Here is a 12,670-nt window from a genome sequence, read left to right as displayed (position 1 = left end):
CTATACATGGATGACATCAAGCTATATGCTAAGAGCGAGCGTGACATTGACTCCCTGATCCACACCAACAGGATCTACAGTACTGACATTGGGATGTCATTCGGGCTCAAGAAATGTAGCCGGATGGTGACTAAGAGAGGCAAGGTAGTCCACACAGGAGGGGTCTCACTCCCAGAAGGAACAATAGCAGACATCGAGGACAGTTACAAGTACCTTGGAATTCCACAGGCAAATGGCAACCTGGAGCAGGCAACAAGGAAAGCTGCAACAGCTAAATACCTCCAACGAGTAAGGCAAGTCCTGAGAAGCCAGCTCAGTGGCAAAAATAAGACCCGGGCAATAAACAGCTACGCACTGCCAGTTATCAGATACCCTGCATGAATAATAAGATGGCCAAAGGAAGAGATACAGACCACGGATGTTAAAACACGAAAGCTCCTCACCATGCATGGAGGGTTCCATCCCAAATCCAGCACCCTGAGACTGTATGCTAGCCGCAAGGAAGGAGGCCGAGGACTAGTGAGCGTAGAAGCCACTATCCAGGATGAAACATCCAAGATCCATGAGTACATCAAGCTCAAGGCCCCAACTGACAGTGTGCTCAGAGAATGTCTCAGGCAATGGAGAGCAGAGGATACAGTGCTGGAGGACAGATCCTCATGGGAGGACAAACCCTTGCATGGGATGTACCACCGGACCATAACTGAAGTGGCTGATATCAAGAAGTCCTACCAATGGCTAGAAAGGGCTGGCCTACAGGACAGCACTGAAGCGCTCATCCTGGCAGCCCAGGAACAAGCCCTGAGCACCAGAGCAACAGAGGCTCAGATCTACCACACCAGACAAGACCCAAGGTGTAGGCTGTGCAAAGAGGCGCCTGAAACAATCCAGCACATAACTGCAGGGTGTAAGATGCTGGCAGGGAAAGCTTACATGGAGCGCCACAATCAAGTGGCTGGAATAATATACATGAACATGTGTGCAGAATATGAACTGGAAACCCCAAGGTCAAAATGGGAAACACTTCAGAAGGTGGTAGAGAATGAGAGGTCAAAGATCCTGTGGGACTTCCAGATCCAGACTGATAGGATGGTAATGGCGAACCAACCAGACATTGTAGTGGTGGATAAAGAACAGAGGAAAGCCGTTGTGGTGGATGTGGCAGTACCAAGCGATGGGAACATAGGGAAGAAGGAACATGAGAAACTGGAGAAATACCAGGGACTCAGAGAAGAACTGGAGAAAGCATGGAAAGTGAAGGTGACAGTGGTGGCTGTTGTAATTGGAACACTCGGGGCAGAAACCCCCAAGCTGGAGGAGTGGCTACAACAGATACCTGGAAAGACCTCAGACCTCTCAGTCCAGAAAAGCGCAGTGCTGGGAACAGCTAAGATACTGCGCAGGACCCTCAAGCTCCCAGGCCTCTGGTAGAGGACCCGAGCTTGGAGGAGAAACCACCCGCGGAGGGTGAGAGGGGCGTTTTTATATATATATATATATATATAAAAACGCCCCTCTCACCCTCACCATATATATATATATATATATATATATATGTACTGTATATATATATATATATATATATATATATACAGAGACTGTATATATATGTACTATATGACAATCTCTGTACTATCAAAGTGAAATTAGATTAGGATTAATGAGCAATTACTGTAGATTTTATATGAAAAACATACATAATTTGAGTACAAGAGGGCATTTTGTTTTTGTTTGAATCCAGTATTCCATTTCTCAACTTCCTTGCTTCTTGACTTCATCAGCTTACATTAACTAAACAAGGCAAATTTTTAGTAAACACAGTTCTTTTACTAATCTTACATTTATAATTAGCTTGATCAAACACATCTAAATCTTTACCACCAGTGATACTTATCTTTACTAATTTGTGATTTGTGCTTGCCTAGAAAAATTAAGTTTTGTTGGGGGTTATTTTTGTGAAAAGAGAACTGACATTAACCTGAGAGTCGAAGAGAAAAAAAAAGTTTTGTACTTTTTCCCCTGACTATTATGAACTCCTAAAAACATGAAATTAAGGAACTCAACGCAATTTTTAAAACTGCATTTATATTTCTAATATGCATTTTGTGCCACAATTGAATGTGTATGGAGTGCTTAAATTTTCTTGATTAGTTTCTGCCATGTGGCACATTACGTACAACACACAGGACAATATGAAGCATGTAGCACATGAAAAGAACAAAGGACGTGTGAGTGACACTCTGAATGTCACTCAGAAGAACGAAGAGGACGAGGTGTGATTTGCTCCAGCATTCTTTGGATTCACCACGGTAACGGTCCTGTCAGTCTGAGAGTCAAGAAGGAGGCATATGTCACTGCAAAGTCAGTGTGGCAATGACAAGCAGACAGATGACTCAATGTGACGGGTGCAAAAACAACAAACAGACAGACAGCCCACACACCTGATCTGGAGAGGCACAATTGTACCAAACGACACAAACAAAAACCCACATCACAGAGTGAACACAAAATCTCAGTCTTTGTAACATGTAAGAACAAGACATTCTGTTTATTGCAGACACTGGTGATAATCCTAAAACATTTTCTAACATCTGTGTTTTCTAGAAACATCAGGTTCAAATGATTAATTTCTCAAATAAACACTGAGATCACACAACTAAAAATCTATGCAGCTATATATTTCCACACCTGTTGTTCACACATTTGGACTGAATACTGACAAATTCTAGAAGGTAGTATAATTAATGCTAAGGTTTGTACTTTCCAAATCTATTATTCCAAGAGATAGATTTTAAGATTAGAAAGTAGTTTTCTAGTACTCCCAGCTCAAAGTGGGTATCATCTCAAATAAATTACAGCCTCAAAACTGCACATATAACATTACATGCTTGCATTATAAAAAATAAAATGTTTACATGAATGCGTCACATAAAATGAACAACAAAGCCGTCAAAGACTGTCAACATCAAGGACTAAAAATAAAACAAGAGACTGTTTAACTTGTCAAGTCAACTCAGCAGTCATCACAGGCAGGAAGCGACTGATCAGTCCTAGCAAGCATTGAAAACTGCACGCTCCTGCTTTGGAGAAGCAAACAATAATATTTTTGTGGGGGACTGTGGTGCAATTACACATGTGGGCCAAATGCTCTCTTGATATTTAAGCCTGATAACATGAAGTAAACAGAATCTTTATTTGGGTTTTCCTCAGATTTTATTTTGCATTAATGTTTTTTGTTGTTTTCAGACCCAGTGGCATCCAATATTGCTCCCCATTTTTGTTGCACCGCTAATGTCGGCCTAGGGTTGTGAGGGGCTGTAAGTTAGCGGGAGTGCATGTAAACAGATGGATGATGGGATATGGGGTCTAGCTTACTCCACACCAATAGTCCTGCACACAACTCAGAGGGAAAACTCTAATGAACTCCGGCCGCTCTGCCGAAACTATGTCCTACAAAACAAGACAAGTTTTTTTCCTTTTGACTAAAAACAACAAAATCATAATTTAAAAAAAAAAAAAACCACTGGGAACACTTTTATAAAAGATCAAAAGATGATCGGAGTGGTAGATTTTAGGCAGGGCAATACATCTTAGTGTATCTTCCTGGTGTTTTCAGTACAGTTCATGTAAACAGTGTGTAGTATTAATTTTCCTCTACAGTGTGCTATTTCTGAGCAATCATCATGGTCTACACGGCAAAAATTTGATATATTACAATGATCTAACCACCCCTGATTCCCCTTAACAGGACAAAGCAGGTGAGAGGATAAATATAAATTTCATCAGATAGATATGAACGATGGGATCTGAATAGGAAACATGATCCAAACTCCTTCACACAAATAAAAGCAGCTAGAGCAAAGAGAGCTGATAGCACACCAGTAAGACACACTCCCCTTTCCTACTTTTTGTCCAAGTGTGTAACAGTTATCAGTCTGTAAGCACGGTTACAGCTTTTCCACAGTTTTGGTTGCAGCACCAGCAAATTTTACAATAATCTCTGGGGTAATCATATACCCTATTGTAATAAATATCTTTCTCCTGTATAAGTGTGGAATTGTAGAAGGAAAAGACATTTCATTGTCTTCTACACTGACCAAAAATATAAACGCAACACTTTTGTTATTGCTCCCATTTTTTATGGTATGAACTCAAAGATGTGAAACATTTTCCACATACACAAAATAACCAGTTCTCTGAAATATTGTTCACAAATCTGTCTAACCAGATACTGATTGGTTGTCTGAGACCCCTGACCCCCTCAATAAAACAAAACTGAAGATTTCAGAGGGGCCTTTTATTGTGGCCAGTCTTAAGGCACACCTGTGCAATAATCATGCTGTCTAATCAGCATCTTGATATGGCACACCTGCGAGGTGGGATGGATTGTCTTGGCAAAGGAGAAGTGCTCACTATCACAGATTTAGACAGATTTGTGAACAATATTTCAGAGAACTGGCTATTTTGTGTATGTGGAAAATGTTTCACATCTTTGAGTTCATACCATAAAAAATGGGAGCAATAACAAAAGTGTTGCGTTTATATTTTTGGTCAGTGTAGATTGGAAAGCTTACCAGTCATCTCTCCAATTATCAAACTAAGCCACAAAAAAAGTAAAAGCTGGAAGGTGTGGGAAGTTGTTTTACGGATTTTACTCTTTTTTCTTTTTAAATTGTTCTTTCTGTTTGCATGCAGCAATTTCCAGTATTGTCCGCATGTCTGTGTGTGGTCTGTCCAACAGGGACAACCAGCTGTAGTGAGGATAGACTCTTTTAAAGCATCGCCATCAGCCCCGAGGCTACAGATCTGAAATGCTGAAATGAGCAGCCAGAGTGAAGCAGGGAGAAACACGGAAAAGAAATCAAACACACAACATTTAAAAGGGAATGTCTCTTTTTAGGTAACATTACCAGCGGATATAGCCATTCAGTTTGTAGGAACAAGAAGAAACTGCATTTTATTTTCTTAATGTTCACGGTCAAAGCAGGCATATTTTCTGTGATACAAAATCTCATTGAAATTTTATGATATCTAAGTACAGTGTGAGCTACTGTACCGCTGACCGAGGAAGGATGGAGGCGGAGTGAGAGAAGTTTTCGCTGTGAAAGCACACACATGAGCTCTGCTCGCAGGCCTGTCTAGACACTCTGGAGCACTTTACGTGAGTGTCCAATCCTCTGAAAATATTCCACAAGAAATCCTCTAACATACAATCTCAGTCCATTTAAAAACACAGCAGAAAGAGGAACATTGGAAGCACACTCTAGCCCTTTGTAAAAGAAAAAGAGCAGACAAAATGTTGCTAAAAAAAAGTGAAGAACAAAACTGGAACTTTTTCTAGATGATCATTAGTTAGCGATAAAGTCAAATATTCATTTGACTTCTCTTACCAGTTGGTCAACTCAAAAATCAGTTTTGTGTAGTAAACCAATGGATAATGGATATTTTAGCAATTAACTATTATTTGAGCATCAGAGATCTAACTACTGTATTTCCTCTCTGTTATCAAGACATTACATGTTTTTTAGCTTCTGATTTTGTGCACCTTAGTGCAAAACGTTTTTGCAAAATTCCACCAAAAATTAGAAGTAACAAGTAATGCTGTGGTAGTTCTTGTGTTCTCTCTTTTTAATCTTTTTATCTTTAAAAAAAAAGACAAAATAGTTTAATAACTGACCCCAATTTTACTTTGTTACTAAGTTTCCTTCTTTCTAAAAATTAAACGACTTTTAATCACTATAAACTCTGATTGAAATCCTGAAAATAATAATACTTCATGGCAGATTGCCTCTCCTCTTTCTTTCAGCTGGTCTCTCATGTGTCACCACAGTAAGTTGTCTCCATCCAACCCTATCATCTACAAACCTCCTCAGTCACATCAACCATCCTCATGTCCTCCTGAACTACATTGAGGAAGCTTCTCTTTGTCTTGCTTTAGGCCTCATGCCTGGTAGCTCCAACCTCCGCATTATTTTACCAAAATAATCTCTGTTCCTCCTCTCAATGAGACCAAACCATCCAATCTGCCTTCCCTCATTTATCTCCAAAAAATCTAATATAATCAGTTTCTATGATCATTCATCCCTAAATAAATTCATCCTCATCACTCCTACAGAGAACCTTAACATCTTCATCTCTACTACCTCCAGCTCTGCCTCTGCTCTTTCTCAGAGCCACTGTCTCTAAACCAAAACATGACTGCTCTCACCACAGTCACACATTTACCTGAAACTTTCCCTCCACCTGTTCCAAATTGCTTGCAAAGTCTTTTTCACCTCCTCCCCACTTTTTCTGTTGTTCTTGACTGTTGATCCTAAGTACTTCAAGTCCTCCACCTTCTCTGCTTCTCATTTAAACACAGAGCCTCTGTCTTCATGCAGCTGACCCCAATTCGTCTCTTTTCCAGGAAAAACCTCCACCACTCACTTCATCTTACTTCAGATCACAATGTCATCTGCAAACATCAATGTCCATTGTAGATTCCTGTCTGACCTCATGACCTTTGTGTTTAATAAGTGTTAAAGCTTTCCTAAACTTATGTACACTATTGTTAAAAAATAGACAGCAAAACCAATTCATATATACTTAACTTTTCATGTGCTTTAGCTGAAACAGCTCAATTAGCACATAAAAAAACGTTTATTTGAATAAATGTTGTCTTACTTAGCAAGCTAAGAGTGTGAATCATGGTGCGATAATGTGCTAAGATTGATTTAACAGTAGGTTGAAATTACAGATTGTGTCATAATTGTGCATGTTGGGGGTGTGCTCGTACGAGTCTGCGAGTGTGCGCTCCCTCCCAGAACTGTGATTGGAGTAATCCATTATTGATGATGTCCTGATGAGATCAATCAAGCCGGAGTTTTCTCGTCTTTTGGCTGCCGAAGCTGATAATTCCGTTATAACATACTAATAGCCATGTCATGAATATTTAAATCACAAAGAACACACATTCCATATTCATGACTTTTTTGGTTTTGTCTTGCCTTTTTCTTTTTCCTCCTGTCTAGAGTCCCCCGCCTTAATGAATTACTCACAAACTGTTTTTATAAAGCAACCACCTCCATCAACTTATATAATATGAATCAAATCCCTATTTTGATGGAGATCATACCTACATTATATATCAGATCTGTGCTTTTCTTCTGCGGTGACCAGAAGTCCACAGAGAGTCAAAGCGTGTCTCCGCTGCCTCTGAGTCTCCTCTGTTCTGCTGCCGCATTGTTGTTTTATGTACCTTAGAGACAAACACCATATTTATTCATGACTCTTCACCAAATAGTGGTAAAATAAACATTTGTTTCCTCCTAATGAAAAACATGTTTCTGTAATGAGTTGTTTTGTTTCACACTCAACCCAAAACAAGTTTGCTCCCCATAAAACAAATAAGTATGGAATATTAAAAGGCAATAATGCCATTGGTTACACTGCAAATGCATTTGTTCCACTATCTATCCTGTGGAGGCAGGCGGATCAGTAATAATTCATAAACAAAAGAGCTAACTGTGTTCATAATTCATAAGAGGAGAAACATATACACCAAGCCATTGCTGGTGCTTGTTGGGGCAATGTGACACAAAACAAAAGCTGCATAAAAGCTGTCTTGCATTGAAGTTTTAAAAAGTGGCATCACAGGATATTTGTCAAATTCAAAACTGATTTTTTTATGTGGAATAAAATGGAAATGTCATCTAATTCTTGAATTTGGAAAAAAACAACAACACTGGAGGTATTTTCTGCCCAAATCCTTAAAGAGCTTTGGACACAAAATAAAAACATCTTTCCGTGAGATGTTTGCATGTGCTCATGTCTGCATCCGTCTGTGCTGGATGACATGAATGTTTCAGTCCCCAAATCGAGGCAGACATATTGAATCTTAACTTATCCTCAGGCTTTGTTGTACACACGTCAACACACACACATGGACATGCACAAAGAGTAAACCCCGTCCAAGGATAGGAAGTGCTATGGGGGAATATTCACACAACATTAAAAAATAATGGATTGAGAAGCACCATGTGGAAATGTGTGTGTGTATGTGTGTGCATGTGTGTGTGTGTGTTTGTGCTTTTTCCATATTTTAGAATAGAAAAACAAATACAGGAGTGAAAGAGTGTGACGGGACCAAAAAAGGTGACATTGCCATCATATCATATGATTCTGACCAATCTTTAAGTCTGATACTTCTGCACTAAACATTTCAAACGATTGGCAACCCTGTGAATTAAAAGGGACGCTACCCACAAGTCACTGTCAAGTCCCAGTCCCTGATTGGTCAAAGTTTTCCTGGTTTACAAGACACAAGACACATTCAACGGCCGTGCGTTTTTTATGTAGAGCTCAAAAACAGACTTAAAAACCTGTGTAGAGTTTTCTTTGAAAGTGGATGCTTGAAAACGCGTTCAATAAAAAAAAGCTTTTATTTACCGCCACATAACAGAAGGTTGTTCACTAACTTTTGAGTGTCTGTCTAAGTTGTGTAAATACAAGTGCTTCGGGCATCAACTGTTTATCCTGAAGACCACAGACAGAGAGCTCTGATGGAAGGATGGATGGATGACATGCATTCAATTACATGCTGACTGACCACAGAGGTGGGGACTGAAGCCTCAGGGCAAAGGCTGTCTGTCTCACAGTCCATCTTTCTGTGCCTCTATAGTCTCCCATTTGTCAACTTTATGCTATGTAATTCTTTTTTTATTCTAATAAACATCTTTCACTCTTTCACAGAGGCACAATTCAAAATATGCCAAAATGAGGAAAAATCCAACAGCAGGCTGACAGTTTTAATTTTTTTCTGTTTTTTTACACTTCAGTGATGAATAGATGGCATAAGTGAAAAGGAGGAAGGAGGTCATGAGGATGTTCGCTAGTAAAAATGTTTTGAATTACAGAGACTTGCAGGTGCTGTTTGTTACTCAGTTGATAAAAAGCTGCACTGAACTGAGGATGCAGTGTGTCTCATGGTTTTTGTCATAAAGAGTCTAGAATTGTAGAAATGAGGCGAATGAAAAATAAACTTTAAACCAGATGGAAATAGATATATTAGTAGAATCGGAAAGTAAACATTTTGCTGATCTCCATCAAGTAAATCATCAGGAGGACGCGCAGAAGGGTATTCTGGAAAAGTAAAAGGGGAAAGAAAAGGTGAAGACCAGATGACGTTAGGAGAGCTATATAGAAAAGAACCAGACAAAACTGACAAATAAGATAGAAGTAGGGTGTCCAGCCTGTCTCCAGGCAAAAATTTCCCTGAGAAAAGGATCAAAAATGGGTTACTAGAGGGTCTCAATGCCCCAGAACAGAGTAGAGAGCATTTGAGTGATGCACGGGGGAGAAGGGTGCCCTTATCAGCGCAAAGATAAAATTAAAGTTAATAAGTGACAAATAGGAGAAAATATTACTATAATGAAAATATTCAAATCAACCCTTAACCCTTAACTCATAAGCTCACATTAAAAAAAATTGCTCTTCCAGAAAAGGATTTATCTGCGCTTTTCCAGATGCTCAAAGCGCTTACAATGTGTCCATTATTCATTCACTCTTCATTCATACTTGGTGATGGTAGAGGCGTGGCTGCCAGTTTGCGCTCTGACCATCACCGGGATCATTCATGCTGGTATTGCCCAAGTGCCCTCACTGGGTGGTGTTAACTGCTCACCAATTCAGTTGCTTGCTTGTTCATTCCCATGGTTTCCTGCATGTCAGTCCTTCACCTTACCAACCGAGCTACCCAGCCGCCATCGTCTCTTGTATCCACGCCTCCTCCTCACAACAACTGCAGAAGTTAAAGTCATGCCTGCAGTGCTAAATGTTGATGCCAAAACCATTCTTGTTAAAATTTGATGAATAGCATTGCATGTGCCACATTGATTTGTTTGCATTAACATCTCAATTTTAATTTTAATTTTTTATTTTAATTTTATTTTGCACATTCTGTCAGGAATATCCAAACTAAAGACATTTTTAAGGGACTGCATGTTATTTTTCCCAAGAAAAGCTGCAATATGTTATTGGCCATACTGTCAAGTTTTCATACATTTTTATTAATCTTTAGTAAATGATAGCATTGCATTTTAGAATGTGAAAAAAGTAGAACATGAAAAAAGAAGGAAAATGTCCCTTTGTTTCACTTTTTAAATCAGATTATAAACACTTATGCTTAAAACTTAACACTCTCCAGCCACAAAGGTTTCTTAATTATTTTTTAAAATTAAAATAAAACATTTCTTGCTAAATTTACATTTTTTTGTATATGAAAGTACGTAAAAGCATTTTTTTTCATCTTTTGGGGTTTGTGAGTTACACTTACTGTAAAACAAAAATCTGAAATCAATTGCACAGAAACAAAAACCATTTTTTACACTGTCTAACATGGAACAGGACAGCAGGGGTCTGGCCTTCCATTGGCTTTGATATTCTTTTTTCCCAACACACGTACATCTATCTACCCAACAGCAAATCATAACCCTGTTTCCAGTGCACAAAGCATAAATGTTACAGCATTGAAGGTGAACTCAGGACACATTAAGAAAAAAGGTTTGCAACAAAAAAAAAATCTTTTTCTACAATAAATTTTCTAGGTTAGATTGTTAAAAAAATGAATACTCGTTTTCATCCTTCCAATTATATGAAAAAATAAGCAGCAAAATTTATTTTCAGTGTTTTAATTTTACATATCTTTTTAAGGAAATATTTTTAGGATGATCACCTTTTTTTAATTTTGAAAACAATTTATTTGAATTATGTTTTTTATTGAATAGGACACACGTATATGGTATTTTTAGAATTTGAAACAGTTATTTTTCCTGTATTCATCTATCTCTAATAGTCACAAGCATATTTGTGCCACAGCCCTTTATTCCAACTTCCTTCCCTTTCTCCCTTCCATCCCTCGCTCCCATGCCCCTCCTCAGCTCAGTGGCGGTGGTGAAGAAGAGGCGATGCGCTGCAATTACTTTAATTGGTTGTGACTTCTTCATTTACATGACAAGTGCGCAGCGGTCCTGGGAACCAACGGCTTGCTCTCTGCACCCTTCTGCAGCTCTGGTCAGCCTGTTCCTCGGGTCCTGCGGCTTAGAAAAAAAAGGATGGGGGGGGGGTCTATGAGATGCAACGGCAAGAGACAAAGAGGGTGCATGAGGGGACTGGCATTACATGGTTTACAGATACACTTGTGGATCTAAGGGACAGGGATTTTTTCCCAGATTTGAGAGAGTTGGGAGGTGTTGCAGGGGAGTTGGCAGGATGAAGAAAATTGGAGTGTGTGTGTGTGTGTGTGTGGGGGGGGGGGGGGGTAGATTTTTTTTTTAAGTAATGGAAAACAAAAATGATGCTGCATGTAGTCAAGATTTCATAAAGGGGATTCTTCCAAGTGATTTACTAAAAGCCTGATGTGTGCGACTGAAGGTCTTGGAAAAACTACGCTCAGAGTGACAACTTTCATGGGTTTTGTGTGGAGGGAGTTCGGGTGGACGCTTCAGAACAATATTGTCTGCTTCTCAGCATTCCTGTTGCTCATTGTCACGGCGACGCTGCGACTGTGGCCTCCACCCATAACAAGGCAGCAATCAGTGAAACCACTCATTAGCGTGGCTGGTGGTTGTAAATACATGTGTGTGTGTGTGTTCTGCACTGTTAGTTTAAGCATTATGAGTGTGCTCAGCTGAGCCATTCTTATGATAATTCAGGAGTTAGGTATTCATTCAGTGGGCGGCTCTACTGTTTGCTTTGCAGATAAAAAGGGGTTTTTATTACCAGCTAAAGTTCACTTGTCAAGACTAATCTCATTTAAACAGCTATTCTGCAGGGCAGTGAGGGTGAGAGGCAGTGGACACATACTCCACTTTACTCCACAGATCGCTCGTATGGAGCGCGGCACTGTTTGTATATGAAGATAATAGCCATGTACGGCTATTAAACACTTTAACCTTCTGTGAGTGTCGCTTTAACTCTTTTAATCCTGTTTCAAAACAGCAATCAAGGGCTTTTATGAAGTTTTATGAAAATAATTTACTTTTTTATGCCTAATCTTTTCAAGTTTGCCATGCAGTTTTGCAGGAAAACAAAATCTTGAGAAGTAAACGGGTGAATGAACAAACAGAGAAAATTAGAAGATCAACATATTTTTAGTGTCATCACTGAAGTCGATGTGAGGTCCTTTCTTTCTTTACAAGCCAAAAGAAAGCAAAAATAAAAGCTAAAAAATACAATTTATGCTAAAATGTGCTTTGAACAATTTTTTTAACAATATTCCTTCATCCTGATGAAGTTAAACATCATCCAATACTGCGCTTCTGATGAGGATTGTGCTTTGTGCTCATCTCCCTCTATTGAAGGAGGCAGAAAAACTATTAAAAATAATAAAAAGATTCACATTTTAAGTATTTGTTCTGATTTTTTCTATCACATTTCTGATAAATTACATTTGTTTTACTATGATTTTGGGAATATCCCTAAACATTTTTAGGTGTAAAATACATATCCGTGTTCGGAAGAGTCATTCTTGATCTTTGCTAGCCTCTCTAGAGACCCTTGACCCCTTTCAACACAGATCTCCTGTCAGAGGTTAAAGAATGGAACAAATGACAATGACAAGCATTTACACAGGACTGCGTTTTCCTTCAGCTTTAGAGCTGAAGGAAAATGGAGAGTTAAAAAGAGGTTAGGA

The sequence above is a fragment of the Oryzias latipes genome, chromosome 9 (assembly GCF_053564925.1).
Source record: "Oryzias latipes strain Hd-rR chromosome 9, Olatipes_Hd-rR_3.1".
Lineage (NCBI taxonomy): Eukaryota > Metazoa > Chordata > Actinopteri > Beloniformes > Adrianichthyidae > Oryzias > Oryzias latipes.
The sequence above is the reverse complement of the archived record's forward strand: the minus strand, read 5'-3'. Positions refer to the sequence as shown.